Here is a 17,017-nt window from a genome sequence, read left to right as displayed (position 1 = left end):
GTGGTGGTGGTGGTAGTAGTAGTAATAGTAGTAGTAGTATAATTGCAGTTATAGTTGCTGTAGTACTAGTGGTTGTAGTATTAATAGTAGTAGAAATAGTAGTAGTAATAGGAGGAGTAGGAGTAATGGTGGTTAGTATTCTCAGTGAACAATGCTACGAATATAGAGAACATCACAGGAGCAAGTGTACCACAAGGTAGCTATCATACAGAACCGAGCATCCACACGTCGTAAGTGCCAAAGTTGGGGTAAATAACAATCAGAATGTCTCATCTGTAAGAAGGCAGCCAGACCACACGAAGAAATCCAATGGGTCGCGCTGAAGAGTTCGGGTGAGCGGTGATTGGGCCTGGTAGAGCGTCAGTCTCTCCCGTACCACACTAGTGACTGGAGGTGTGCCTCTCTCACCACCCTCCACGCAACACACACGCACTCGCACACACACACACACACTCACACACACGCACTTACACACAACTTTGACTCCACTAAGAACTTTGTACTTGAATGTCACCCTCGTTCTAAACAATCGTATATATACATATACAAAAATCACGGGACAAGTGTTATCGTGCAAAAGTAATCTGAAGTTAGTGCACTAAATGAAACTTAAAAACTATGGCCTATATTATAACAAAAGCTGGAAAAAATTGGATTATATAGATATATATTGCTGGACTGTGTGTTTTAAAAGAAAATCATCAAAGTACTTATCATAATATATATATATATATATATATATATATATATATATATATATATATATATATATATATATATATATATATATATATATATATATATATATGTATATATATATATATATATATATATATATATATATATATATATATATATATATATATATATATATATATATATGTCGAGCCGAATATGTAAAACTGGTCAATTAGCAAGAACTCGTTTAAAATTAGGTTTTTTCTGAAATTTTCTCTTATACGTTTAAAGATATATATTTTTCATTAATGTTGATGTAAGAATTTATAATATTGCCCTAAAGAATCTTAGAAAACTTACCTAACCTTATTATAACAAAAACAATTTATTTTAGCCAAACCCAACTAAATATATTTTAGATTTGTTTACAGTAATTTAATACTAAACAAACACAGTGAAATGTATTTTTTTCGTTAGGTTCAGAATGATTTTAGCGAAATTATTGCATACACAAATTTTCACTTGTCCTGTATGGCAAGATGAGCGTTGCTATTTAAGACAAGATCGCAAGTTCTGCCTATTCGGCACGACATATATATATGTATATATATATATATATATATATATATATATATATATATATATATATATAAACCAATATATATATATATATATATATATATATACTCATATATTTATATATATATATATATATATATATATATATATATATATATATATATATATATATATATATATATATATATATATATATATATATATATATATATATATATATATATATATATATATATATATATATATATATATATATATATATATATATATATATATATATATATATATATATATATATATATATATATATACATATATATCGCGCAGAATAGGTAAAGCTGGTCATTTAGCAAAAGTTCATTTAAAATTAAGTCCTATCTAAAAAAAATTCTTACAGATTTAAAGATGTATATTTTTTTCATTTATGTTAATGTAAAAATTAATAATTTTGTACCCAAAGAACCTTACAAAACTTTCCTGACCTTATTATAACAAGCGCAATTTAATTTAGACTAATTCAATTAAATATATTTTAGGCACGTTTACAATGATTTAATAATAAACAAACTCAATGAAATATATTTTTCTTTCGTTAGGTTCAGAATGATTTTTGCAAAATTACTGCATACACAAATTTTCGCTTGCACTATTCGGCAAGAAGAACGTTGCTATTTATGCCAAAAATCGCCAGTTTTACCTCTTCCGCACGACATATATATATATATATATATATATATATATATATATATATATATATATATATATATATATATATATATATATATATATATATATATATATATATATATATATATATATATATATATATATATATATATATTCTTTTCATATTTCATATTTGCATAGTATATTCTTATGAAAACGGAAATGTTAAGTGCATAGCACTGTCTTGAAGTATAACGTGTGCTGTTAAAGTAGAAGCACTGTGTACTGGGATTACTTTAGTAGTGAATTCACTCTACGTAGAGTTGTGTATCAAGCCATGCTTATTTTCCATGACATACTTATGATTGGTTCCGAGAGTTTTTCTGTTTAGTTACCACTCCTGAATGGCTGCAAATGAATGCCTCGTCCACTACTCCCCTACACCATCTTACTTAGCACAACAACAATGGTAAGTGGAAGAGAAGTATATTTTCTTCCTAATATCATTTGTTTTCTAGATCATTTCCGTCGAGATTTGGTGTCAGATATGTCTCCTGGAAAAGTACTTGGTCTGTGAAACTTTCATTACACATTCCTCTGTACCTCCTACTTTCGTAAGTAGTTATTTTAGTGTGGCGATTTGAATCGAGTCCATCCAGTTGTTTCCAGGAATAATTTGCGACTCATCTTGCTCTCCGAACTCAGGGGAGTACATTATAAAAGGTTTTTGGGTCTTTCTAATAGTTTAACTCCTTTAATAAAGCACCTAAATTTCCCATTGTGTCTGTCTAAACAGAAGTGTGCAGGGAGAGTTCTTGTGACTGCCCACAACGTGATGGAAACTGTCACAAATTCATTCACTTGGGACATCTTTACTGACGACGTATCGGTCATTAGGAACGAAACATTTCCAATAAAGGTGGATGGCTTAAGACCCTGTATATTACCGAATATAAATGAGGTCGTGTTGTGTGTTTATTGGGGGGATTTGTTCTTGGCATTTGTGGTTGTGGTTCTGGAGGGACATGGGGAAGGCCACTGGCTGTGCCTCCAGCCCAGAAAGGCTCCAAGCTGATGGACTATTTTGGTTATTTCTTTCCATTTTCTTTTTTTCTTTTCCTGCCACTAAAAAATCACTTCGAGTAGGGTTGTCGTAACTACTATGGTTTGTCTGTACCTCCTGATCGAAGATATTATTGTCTATTTCCATAACGTACAACAGAAATAAACAGGTTAAGCTGCTACATTCAGCATTGATCTTTTGAATTTTCCTGGGCAGAACTGTTAGCAAACTTTCCTCTATTTTCCAAGATATTCTTAAGAAAAATATTATTTTTAATTTCAGGAGATGTCTCCTGTTGTTAGTAAAGGGTTCTTGATCCAAGGAACTGGAGTTGTTTTACCGTGCCTTCGATCAAATCTGATTACCTCCAGTGTCCCAGGGGCCATGTGACTGATGTGCATTTAGGGATTCCACATGATTATAATAATAATAATAATTACAATAATAACAATAATAATAATAACAATAATAATTATTATTATTATTGTTATTATTGTTATTATTATTATTATTATTATTACTGTTAATAATAATAATAATAATAATAATAATAATAATAATAATAATAATAATAATAATAATATAATAATTCATCAATTAATATAATAGGAAATATTTTTAGCACTGCAATATTTGTTTGAAAAATCCCGTCTGAAGAATTTTTTCACTCCTGTGAAGTTAAATATATAAAAATTGGGCCTCTTTTTAAGTCCAATAATGAGCAAATTTCATCATAAAAAAATACATAAAATACAAATATTATACCTTGATGAAAAGAATACCCAAATTTAGAAATATTTTGCCAAAATATATAAATAATACAAGGAGAGACATAAAAATATACTACCAGACATAATTCATACAATTCAAGGCTATACACACACCAGGTGTATATCTCTCGTTGTACGTATGCCCAGAGTTTACTTTGATTCCAGTCTTAGGGAGTTGGAGCACAATATGATGATCCAGGAGCTGTAGTACAGCATGATGGTCCAGGAGCTGCAGTACAGCATGATGATCCAGGAGCTGTAGTACAGCATAATGGTCAAGGAGCTGTAGTACAGCATGATGGTCCAGGAGCTGTAGTACAGCATGATGGTCCAGGAGCTGCAGTACAACATGATGATCCAGGAGCTGCAGTACAGCATGATGGTCCAGGAGCTGCAGTACAGCATGATGATCCAGGAGCTGTAGTACAGCATGATGGTCCAGGAGCTGCAGTACAGCATGATGATCCAGGAGCTGTAGTACAGCATAATGGTCAAGGAGCTGTAGTACAGCATGATGGTCCAGGAGCTGCAGTACAGCATGATGATCCAGGAGCTGTAGTACAGCATAATGGTCAAGGAGCTGTAGTACAGCATGATGGTCCAGGAGCTGCAGTACAGCATGATGATCCAGGAGCTGTAGTACAGCATAATGGTCAAGGAGCTGTAGTACAGCATGATGGTCCAGGAGCTGCAGTACAGCATGATGATCCAGGAGCTGTAGTTCAGCATTATGGTCAAGGAGCTGTAGTACAGCATAATGGTCCAGGAGCTGTAGTACAGCATGATGATCCAGGAGCTGTAGTACAGCATTATGGTCAAGGAGCTGTAGTACAGCATAATGGTCCAGGAGCTGTAGTACAGCATTATGGTCCAGGAGCTGTAGTACAGAATTGTGCTCCAGGAGCTGTAGTACAAAATTGTGGTCTAGGAGCTGTAGTGCAGTATGATGGTTCAGGAGCTGTAGTACATCATTATGGTCCAGGAGCTGTAGCACTGATGACGGCCCGGGAGGTGTAGCACTGATGACAGCCCAGGAGCTCTAGCACTCATGACCAGGAGCTCCAGCACTCATGACGGCCCAGTAGCTGGAGTACAGCATGACTCAGAGTGGCACTCAAGCTGTGATACTTATCAATCTACATTGCGACATGTACAACCTCAGACTCACTGATGCTTGAGTGAGATTTACAACCTTCTTCTCTAGTGTAAATGATAAATAATGATTTACTGCAGTTGTCTGTCCTGGTAAATGTATCCAGATACAAATCAGCTGGTACGTAGTAGTAGTAACTGCAAAAAAAAAAAATATTCTATTACACGTATACAGTCTGTATAAGTGTATTCTTCTTTATACGTATATTTGTGTGTTTAAGAATGGAAGCAAACACTTTCATTTGTGTCTGTATGAATGTATGTATATATTCATGAATGTATGGATGAATACAAGAACAAATTTGCGAGACGCAGGATCCGTAATTATAATGAGACCTAATTAAGAAATATTTCCACATTTTTAATTTAAGTCAAGTTACAAACTAAATTTTTCTTCAATCATAATTATAATAATAATAATAATAATAATAATAATAATAATAATAATAATAATAATAATAATAATAATAATAATAATAATAATTAATGGCACTATGTATCATATTCATTATTAGAATAAGTAACTACAATTAAATTAATTGTGAAACGCAAAATCTGTAGGGATGCTGCCGACCCTGGGCAATGGGAGATAATCAAATTTGATCTAAGGAAGGCCGACTGTAGCTTCAACTCTTTGAATCAAGAACCTCTTACCAGCAACCATGACATTATCTCCTTGAAGGAAACAACACAATAGACACAACGTCTCCAATATGAATCTTAGCCCGAGACATACGTCTATTGTTGTTTGTTCCGCCCAATACATTGTCATATGCAGTAATCCTCAGAACACACACGACTTAACCCGTCCTCAGCAGTCTCATCATCTCCCACAATATTGACCTTTCTGTTGGCATTCACCTCAGTTGTCCATAATAGTTCATAATATAGACAGACTCTATAGAGGTCCTGGTTCTTATTCTCTTGCCTCTTGGCTGGCCAAAACTCTCACTCCCTTGGTACTCTTTCTCCTGCTTACCTCCGCCATTCTCAAGACTTCATCGAACGTCTTCGCTCTCTTCCAATCTGTAAGATGCTTTGTCTTGACGCTGAGTCCCGGTTTACTAATGTCCCTCTCAGAGTGTAAACGGTTCTTCTCAACAGATAGCCAATGTGTGATTTGCTTGCCCTCTGATAGCTGTTTTCTATGTCTTCTTAGTGGACTCCCATTATTCTCCAAGCTCGTTGACTTTACAATGTCTGAGATTTAACAAAAGGTCGCCCAGTTTTCATTTTCATTTGTTCCATTCTCCATATTCTGTTCTTTTTATATCATGATGATATAAAAATGCGACAAGTACGTAAATATGACAAATATGCAATACATGAAAATAGATGGATACTTATATAAGAGACGTCTCGCTCCGGGAGCTTTATCAGTCCAACAGAGGTAAAACAGGGTTTATGTAAGAGACTGTGGGGGAATTATGGTTAGTGACTCAAGCATCGCTCTGGTCGTCCTTACCTCACTCAGACTTGCTTGTGCTCTCCTACTACAACCTTCAACTGAAGAAAACACACACACAAACACACACACACACACACACACACACACACACACACACACACACACACACACACACACACACACACACACACACACACACACACACACCTTGAGTAGCGCAGATATCGAGGACATCACATATGGAAGACCCCTTGGGGCCAGTGACCATGTGGTTTTAAGCTTCGAATACACAGTAGAGCTACAAGTGGAGGGAGAAGCAGGAAGGCCAGGACGAATGAAGCCAAACTACAAGAAAGGGTACTACACAGGAATGAGGAACTTCCTGAACGGGGTTCAGTGGGACAGAGAACTGGCAGGGAAGCCAGTTAATGAGATGGTGGAATATGTAGCAACAATTTGCAAGGAGGCTGAGGAGAGGTTTGTACCCAAGGGTAACAGGAATAATGAAAAAGCCAGGATGAGCCCATGGTTTACCCAAAGGTGCAGGGAGAAAAAAACCAAGTGTGCTAAGGAATGGAAGAAATATAGAAGGCAAAGGACCCAGGAGAATAAGGAGAGCAGTCGTAGAGCCAGAAACGAATATGCACAGATAAGAAGGGAGGCCCAAAAACAATATGAAAATGACATAGCAGCGAAAGCCAAGTCTGACCCGAAACTGTTGTACAGCCACATCAGGAGGAAAGCAACAGTCAAGGACCAGGTAATAAGGCTAAGGAAGGAAGGAGGAGAGACAACAAGAAATGGCCGTGAAGTATGTGAGGAACTCAACAAGAGATTCAAAGAAGTGTTCACAGAGGAGACAGAAGGGGCTCCAGAAAGACAGAGAGGTGGGGCACACCACCATGTGCTGGACACAGTGCACACAACCGAGGAAGAAGTGAAGAGGCTTCTGAGTGAGCTAGATACCTCAAAGGCAATGGGGCCAGATAACATCTCCCCATGGGTATTGAGAGAGGGAGCAGAGGCGCTATGTGTACCCCTAACAACAATATTCAATACATCTATCGAAACAGGGAGATTGCCTGAGGCATGGAAGACAGCAAATGTAGTCCCAATCTTTAAAAAAGGAGACAGACATGAAGCATTAAACTACAGACCAGTGTCACTGACATGTATAGTATGCAAAATCATGGAGAAGATTATCAGGAGAAGAGTGGTGGAACACCTAGAAAGGAATGATCTCATCAACAGCAGCCAACATGGTTTCAGGGACGGGAAATCCTGTGTCACAAACCTACTGGAGTTCTATGACATGGTGACAGCAGTAAGACAAGAGAGAGAGGGGTGGGTGAATTGCATATTCTTGGACTTCAAGAAGGCGTTTGACACAGTTCCACACAAGAGATTGGTGCAAAAACTGGAGGACCAAGCAGGGATAACAGGGAAGGCACTACAATGGATCAGGGAATACTTGTCAGGAAGACAGCAGCGAGTCATGGTACGTGGCGAGGTGTCAGAGTGGGCACCTGTGACCAGCGGGGTCCCACAGGGGTCAGTCCGAGGACCAGTGCTGTTTCTGGTATTTGTGAACGACATGACGGAAGGAATAGACTCTGAGGTGTCCCTGTTTGCAGATGACGTGAAGTTGATGAGAAGAATTCACTCGATCGAAGACCAGGCACAACTACAAAGGGATCTGGACAGGCTGCAGACCTGGTCCAGCAATTGGCTCCTGGAGTTCAATCCCACCAAGTGCAAAGTCATGAAGATTGGGGAAGGGCAAAGAAGACCGCAGACGGAGTACAGTCTAGGGGGCCAGAGACTACAAACCTCACTCAAGGAAAAAGATCTTGGGGTGAGTATAACACCAGGCATATCTGAAGCGCACATCAATCAAATAACTGCTGCAGCATATGGACGCCTAGCAAACCTCAGAACAGCATTCCGACGTCTTAATAAGGAATCGTTCAGGACCCTGTACACCGTGTACGTTAGGCCCATATTGGAGTATGCGGCACCAGTTTGGAACCCACAGCTAGCCAAGCACGTAAAGAAACTAGAGAAAGTGCAAAGGTTTGCAACAAGACTAGTCCCAGAGCTAAGAGGTATGTCCTACGAGGAGAGGTTAAGGGAAATCAACCTGACGACACTGGAGGACAGGAGAGATAGGGGGGACATGATAACGACATACAAAATACTGAGAGGAATTGACAAGGTGGACAAAGACAGGATGTTCCAGAGATTGGACACGGTAACAAGGGGACACAGTTGGAAGTTGAAGACACAGATGAATCACAGGGATGTTAGGAAGTATTTCTTCAGCCACAGAGTAGTCAGTAAGTGGAATAGTTTGGGAAGCGATGTAGTGGAGGCAGGATCCATACATAGCTTTAAGCAGAGGTATGATAAAGCTCACGGTTCAGAGACAGTGACCTTAGCGATCAGTGAAGAGGCGGGGCCAGGAGCTCGGACTCGACCCCCGCAACCTCAACTAGGTGAGTACAACTAGGTGAGTACACACATACACACATACACACACACACAAACACACACACACACACACACACACACACACACACACACACACACACACACACACACACACACACACACACACACACACACACACACACACACACACACACACACACACACACACACACACACACACACACACACACGCGCGCGCGCGCGCGCGCTGAAATCGACCTGACGACACTGGAAAGCAGGAGAGATAGGGGGGATATGATAACGACATATGAAATACTGAGAGGAATCAACAAGGTGGAGAGAGACAGGATGTTCCAGAGCTGGGACACAGCAACAAGGGGTCACAGTTGGAAGTTGAAGACACAGATGAATCACAGGGATGTTAGGAAGTATTTCTTCAGTCACAGAGTTGTCAGGAAGTGGAATAGTCTTGGAAGTGATGTAGTGGAGGCAGGATCAATGCATAGCTTTAAGAAGAGGTATGATGAAGCTCATGGAGCAGGAAAAGTGACCTAGTAGCGACCGGTGAAGAAGCGGGGCCACGAGCTGTGACCCGACCCCTGCAACCACAACTAGGTGAGTACAACTAGGTGAGTACACACACACACACACACAGATTTTCTTTGGAAAAACTTATGTAGTATAGACCAAGAAAGAAGAAAGCCGCTGAGTGTGGTCTATATTCTTTGCAGTCATTACGTCATTATCCTGTATATATGATTCCACAAAAGTTGACTGATTTCTAGGTGCCTATTTACCGCTAAGTGAATAGGTGCAAGATTCCTTGGCCAATCATCGCTGCTCTACCACGGAGTGAACCTTGGTCATTTGCTTGTAGGCCTAATTTTCTACCACTGAATTACAAATAAGATTCATGGGAAATTCACGGGAAACGTCTACTATAAGTATTTATTAGTTTACTTGATAATAACAAAACTCCGTAAAGAGTCGATTTGCGCTCAGGAGTGCGAGGACGTAGGCCACTCTCAGGCACTGGGCCACTCTCAGGCACTGGGCCACTCTCAGGCACTGGGCCACTCTCAGGCACTGGGCCACTCTCAGGCACTGGGCCACTCTCAGGCACTGGGCCACTCTCAGGCACTGGGCCACTCTCAGGCACTGGATAGAACTCGAATCCACGGCAAGCCTGACTAATAAAATAATAATAATAATAATAACAATAATAGTAATAATAATAATAATAATATAATAATAATAATGTAATAATAATAATAATAATAATAATAATAATAATAATAATAATAATAATAATAATAATAATAATATAATATAATAATAAAAATATAATAATAATATAATAATAATAATAATAATAATAATAATAATAATAATAATAATAATAATAATATAATAATAATAATAATAATAATAATAATAATAATAATAATATAATATAATAAAAATATAATAATATAATAATAATAATAATAATAATAATAATAATAATAATAATAATAATAATAATAATAATAATAATAATAATAATAATAATAATAATAATAATAATAATAATAATAATAATAATAATAATAATAATAATAATAATAATAATAATAATATAATATAATAAAAATATAATAATATAATAATAATAATAATAATAATAATAATAATAATAATAATAATAATAATAATAATAATAATAATAATAATAATAATAATAATACATAAACATCAGGTTCAGCTTTGTCCTGGCACTGGCACTGGTGTCATCAGAGTCTTGAGAATGCCTCTGAAACTTTCCTTGTTACCCCAGGCAAAGCTTGTTGTAATCGTTTCTTTATATAAAATGTTTGTTGTCCTTTTAAAAAAGAAAAGAGATATTAATATCCACTATGATTTTCTATCTTGTGTGCAGTTAACTTAATTCAAGTTTTAAGTATGTTACACACACACACACACACACACACACACACACCTAGGGATGTTAGGAAGTATTTCTTCAGCCACAGAGTAGTCGGGAAGTGGAATAGTTTGGGAAGCGATGTAGTGGAGGCAGGATCCATATATAGCTTTAAGCAGAGGTATGATAAAACTCACGGTTCAGGGAGAGTGACTTAGTAGCGATCAGTGAAGAGGCAGGACCAGGAGCTTGGACTCGACCCCTGCAACCTCAACTAGGTGAGTACAACTAGGCGAGTACACACACACACACACACACACACACACACACACACACACACACAGTTTTTAAGAATGGAAACAGGCAGGTGGCATTAAACTCTACAGGCCAGTATCACTGTCATGCATTGTATGCAAAATCATGGAGAACCTTATTAGAAGGAGAGTGGTGGAGCACCTAAAAACAAATGAGCTGATACACGATAACGAGCACGTTTTCAGGGAAGGGAAATCCTGTGTCACAAACCAACAGGAGTTTTACGATAAACTGACAGAAATATGACAGGAGAGAGAAGGGTGGGTAGACTGCATTTTTTTTTTTAGACTGTAACAAGGCTTTCGACACAATTCGGCACATGAGATTAGTGTAAAAGTAAGCAGGTAGGAATAATAGGAAAGGCACTACAGTGAATCAGGGAATAACTGACGGGAAGGAAACAACGAATGGTAGTACCTGACGAGGTGTCAGAGTGGGCACCTGTGACGAGCGGGGTTCCACGAGAGTCAGTTCTAGGGCCAGTGCTGTTTCTGGTAAATGTAAATGACATGACGAAAGAGATAGATTCAGAGATGTCCCTGTTTGCAGGCTATGTGAGGCTAATGCGTAGAATTCAAGCTGATGAGAATCAATTAGTACTACAAAAGGATCTGAACAGGCTGCAAGCCTAGTCCAACAATTGGCTTTGGAGTTTAACCCCATCAAGTGCGAAGTCATAAAGATTGGGGAAGGTCAAAGAAGACCGTAGATGGAGTACAGGCTAGGGGGCCAAAGGCTACAAACCTCACTCAAGGAAAAGGATCTTTAGGTGAGTATCATTCTGAGCACATCTCCTGAGCCGCACATCAATCAAATAACTGCTCCACCACATAGGCGCCTGGCAAATCTAAAAAAAAAAGCGTTTCAACACCTGAGTAAGGAGTCATTCAAAGACACTACACCGTGTGCAACAGGCCCATATTGGAGTATGCAGCACCAGTATGGAGCCCACACCTGGTCAAGCACGTCAAGAAATTAGAGATTGGGCAAAGGTTAGCAAGAAGAATAGTCCCGGAGCTAAGGGGTATGTCCTAAGAGAAGAGATTAAAGGAAATAAACCTGGCGACACTAGAGGACAGGAGGAATAGGGAGAACATGATAACGGCATATAAAATACTGAGAGGAATTGACAAAGTGGATATTGACAGAATGTTTCAGAAACGGCACACTACAACAAGGAGTCACAACCGGAAATCGAAAACTCAGATGAATCACAGGGATGTTAGGAAGTATTTCTTCAGTCATAGAGTTATGAGGAAGTTGAACAATCTGGAGAGTGGTGTAGTGGAGGCAGAATCCGTACATAGCTTTAAGAAGTGGTACGATAAAGCTCATGGGGGAGGGGGGCCAGGAGCTGTGACTCTACCCCTGCAATCACAAATAGATGAGTACACACACGTCAAAAGCTACATCTCACCTCATGTAAACATTCAACATTACACTATCTTTTACACGTCTCATTCTCTGAAAACACGGAGCGTCACCTGACCCCAAGATCAAACTCCGCCTTGTGTCAACACCACACCATTCCTCATCCCTCCTGCTGTGATACGGACAAACCAGCACCTATGAAACAGAGGTTACTGCTGCTATGACACAACATAGGGCCAATGGCTACCCCTCTTTCATTGAAGAACTTCAGCTTACCAGTCTTACCAACACCATAGGCCCCGCTCTACTGAACGTACAGTCTACTGAACTTTTTTATTATCTGCATACATCTTTTTTTTAATTTCCTACAGCTCTCACTTAGGCAAAACGTTGTCTACTAACATTTCACCTTACTACATAGAGTTCTTTTATCTCTGTCCACATGTTCTAAGATGACAACCAGCAGATAATATCTCTATATATTTTTTTTCAGTAGTGATTCTGATATTTATTAACTAGAAACGCTTGTTAATCTAAAGGTAATAAGGTAATAACAAGTGTTGGTGGTCCTCTTTTGGCTGTTAAACCACAGGAATAGCAAGACTTCGGAGCGAAAACATGAAAGCGGGACAGAGCAAAGAAAAGGACTGTGCGTATACAGGAACAGATAAGCAAAGAAGAATAAGTGACTTTAAGCACTTTGTGTCTCTTGTTTTAAGTGTGTCTCTCCACACAATGGTAGGATAAGTCTTTACTATGCAACAATAGTAATCAGAATAGATTCAATACTAACTTTTCTGCTTTCTTGTCAAGGGACATTTCGTCCAGTACTTTTCATTATCCGTTTTTCTCGCTGGCAGTGCTCGCAGGAAGGCTGCTTCAACATACATTAATTTTTTATTTTCCCTAAATTAAATGGGGGATTCTCGCCGTCAAAGCACAACATGACTGTCTCCCACCATCCTACCATCCTACCATCCTACCATCCTACCATCCTACCATCCTACCATCCTACCATCCTACCATCCTACCATCCTACCATCCTACCATCCTACCATCCTACCATCCTACCATCCTACCATCCTACCATCCTACCATCCTACCATCCTACCATCCTACCATCCCACCCTCCCACCATCCTACCATCCTACCATACAAAAAAAAAACTTTCCACTCAACTAGAGGGCAATGTTCTCAAGGTTATACTAACATCTTTTGTTATACGCAATGAGAACGAGTTCAAAGTGAAAATAATTACATAAAATGACGCTGAAAAATATATATTCGAGATAACCAGCCGTGTCAATTATTTCAATATGCACAAATATATTAAAAATAAACAATACTGTGTGAATATTGACTTAAAAAAAGGCTTTCACAGTAAGTTCAAAATCTGGGGTAGGAAAATGGCTTGCCATGATTAGTAAAAAGGAATTTAATTTGCCAGGTTTGTAGATGTAGGGGAAAATACTACAAACAGATCAACCATATAAAACATAGATAAAAAGTTGGTATTTTTTCCACAGTATTCCTGTTATGAAAATTTTAATTTAGGCCCTTTGATAATAAATCGTGATTAAAATGCTTCTGTGGCGTTTGTGCAAATTTAAATGTTAAACCATCCAATCTAAAACTAACTATTTACTCGCTAATTGGTGAATATAACAACTTTAAAGTCCGCTAATTACTGTCTGTTAATTAAAGTTCGATAATTTAAGTTTGCTTATTACAGTTCGATCTCTGGCTAGTCAGAGATCGAACTGTAAGTAAGTAAGTAAGTAAGTTTATTCAGGTATACACAAATACAGTTACATAGAATTATCGTACATAGGATAACGCAAAAAAGTCAGACAGAGTGACTTATTTTCATTGGGGTCAAGCCTCTAGTACTCATTATCCTGCGGAATAAAGACGCAAATGTTGCATTTAGAACATTTAATTTGGAGACGCTTCGCTTACTTGAGAGTTTTCAGTGCAACACAGATCATTATAATATTCCTGGTTGAGCACCAAACTCTTAGGGATCATATAGTGACTGTGGAATGATATTTAATCAGATCTGATTTCAAATGGGTATAATTTGTCCAGACAGATATTATACATACACTGTGAGCATCTCTCAGCTGTTTTATTTGACTGATTACCTTGAGTCATTCAGAATACTCAGTGTAGTGCAGAGAGCAGTGCAGGAGATACTTTTCATCAGTATTATTACTGTTGCATGTGTGACTTATTATGTACAGAGAGCAGAAGAAACACACTCCATATATATATATATATATATATATATATATATATATATATATATATATATATATATATATATATATATATATATATATATATATATATATATATATATATATATATATATATATATATATGTGTGGGAAGGAAATTAGGTGAGGCAGGAATGACCAGGTGTTGTGATGTCAGGTGCTTAAACATGTGTCACCTGTTCGTGTGGTGTTTGGCGAAGTGCAATCACTTTGGCAAGCACTCCTGAGATGCTAAAAAAAATTGAGTTTGGGGCCACTGGTGGAAGCTGCTGATCATCTCACTGCCTTCAGATGTCTGCCATCCGTCTCACTGCTTTCATATATGACTGATATTTCTTGGCAGTCATCACACAATCCCTAGCTAATGTTCTCCACAATGCTGGATACGCTTCTTCGTTTTGTTCGCCCATATTCATCCCTGTCCATCTCTGCTGCACCAATACGTAGTAAGAAGGAGGGGTAGAGGGGGTAAAAACAAGTGCATTAGGACACCTTTATTGAATATGTTTTGGTCCTGGGACCATGATCACTTCAAATACATTTATTTAATGTTATTGAGGTCAAAGGACAGAAACGTCTTTAACAAAGGTCTCCTAAGTGAATGCACGTGTGTTTTTTACTTCCTCTCTGCTGCTTTCCCTGTAGTCATCAACTGCTCTCTGATGCCTTCCCTGTAGTCGTCAACTGCTTTCTGCTGCCTTCAATGTACTCCTCAACTGCTCTCTGCTGCCTTCCCTGTAGTTGTCAACTGCTCTCTGCTTTCCTGGAGATTTATCTAACTATATCTGCAACATTTTCCCTCTATTAACCAGCACAGACTAGTCTGTACCTCACAATGAATGACTTACATGGGTTCAGTGCTTCATATCAACAAGTATTAATGAAACGTGAATCAGCATTTATCTTCCTTCATGTTAAGATCTGCTGACGTCTTTATTTTTGTATTTATCTTTTCTTAAAACTCTAAATGCTGTTTAACATATCTTTTAACCCTAGAGAGATATGTATTTCTAGACACAGGCATCATTCTTATGTCCGAGTGTGTTGTACGCAGTGTGGCGAGATATTAAAATGGAATTGGTCTAATCGGAATTTATGGTTGATATTGAGGAACATATAAAATAATAATGATTCAAGTGAATGTGAGGCTTAATAAAAGTCTAAAGAATAACAAAGCTACAATACCGTAGCTGGAACAAAATTCAAATAATCCGCACTTAGAAGACTGAAATTTACGACAGCGTTTCGGTCCGACTTGGACTATTAACAAGATGGTAAGGTACGCCTGTGTCCTCCACAGAGACTCCACGGGGCATTTGATGAACTGGAATGAGGCACAACTCGTTCTCACCGAACCAGACCTCAGACGCCGACGGTGCCTAGAAGCCTCAATAATCGCCGTCACCGACACTATAGAACGCAACACTGGAAACTACAAAATTTCAAAAACATTGGCATACATGATACTTAAGCAGCACCAACCCAACAACACAGGAGTCACGTGATTTCATCGTCTACCCGTCCTCATCATAGGCAGAGGTTGTTTTTGATAAGGACCTGCCTCGCATGGGCCAGTAGGCCTTCTACAGTGTTCCTCCATTCTTATGTTCTTATGACATTCCTCAGGTCACGTGCGTCACACCTCACTCTCCGTCTATATATAATGTCTTCCTACCTCTGTATGTTAGAAGTGATCAAGGTCCCAGGACCGAAACGTTTTCTAATAAATATGTTATAGTGTTTGCTTACGTGTCTTTCTAAACCATTAACAAGATACACTGTTTCTGTTTCAATACCCATACCCGTGAATACCACAATAGGGTTAATGTAACAATAATAGTAATCAAACTCCAGAAGAATGATTGGTGGCATGTACTCTGCACCGTCCATGGGCTAGAATGATTATTTTTTCCGGCTGGTTACGACAAAATTCAGGTTACGTACTTTTAGAGCAAAATAACTAAAATATTGACACTGTCACCAAATTAACTTTGGCTGGTTGTACAATCCCACGAGAATTGGGAAAGTTTCTGGGTCTACCTCCAGGCTGGTTCTGGAGCTCTTGAATCTTGAATCAGGAGAGAAAAACTTGCGCTTCTAAATTGGAAATTTATTATTGAAGAACAGAGAACGATTAAGAAAACATTGAAGAAAGCATGCTAGGAGGTGTCTGATTATTGTATGTTTTGAGTATTCAGTGATCTTAAATAGAAAGTGTTAAATATGAAGCTGGAATTAAAAATGAAAGTGGCCTTATGCCGCTGTGGGACGGTCACACTCGTAGCTTCCCAGAAGGAGGATCGAGCCTTCATCTTTTCATACAGTCCCATAATATCAGATTAAGAATATTATGTAAAAATACATAATCAAGAATAAAAAAAA

General features: G+C 38.0%; 1 protein-coding gene across 4 annotated transcripts in view; it reads left to right on the top strand.

Moving 5' to 3' along the window:
* The first annotated feature begins 370 nt into the window (after positions 1 to 370).
* Positions 371 to 17,017, top strand: part of LOC128701863 (dopamine receptor 2) — a 204,541-nt gene continuing 187,894 nt past the window's right edge. For all 4 annotated transcript variants that reach the window (XR_008408970.2, XR_008408971.2, XM_053795816.2 and 1 more), the window contains exons 1-2: positions 371 to 393; positions 2,125 to 2,392. The gene's annotated coding sequence lies outside the window, so the exon portion shown is untranslated. The remainder of the gene's footprint in view (positions 394 to 2,124; positions 2,393 to 17,017) is intronic.

The sequence above is a fragment of the Cherax quadricarinatus genome, chromosome 69 (assembly GCF_038502225.1).
Source record: "Cherax quadricarinatus isolate ZL_2023a chromosome 69, ASM3850222v1, whole genome shotgun sequence".
NCBI lineage: Eukaryota > Metazoa > Arthropoda > Malacostraca > Decapoda > Parastacidae > Cherax > Cherax quadricarinatus.
Note: the sequence above shows the minus strand (reverse complement) of the source record. Positions and strands in the feature narration are given on the sequence as shown.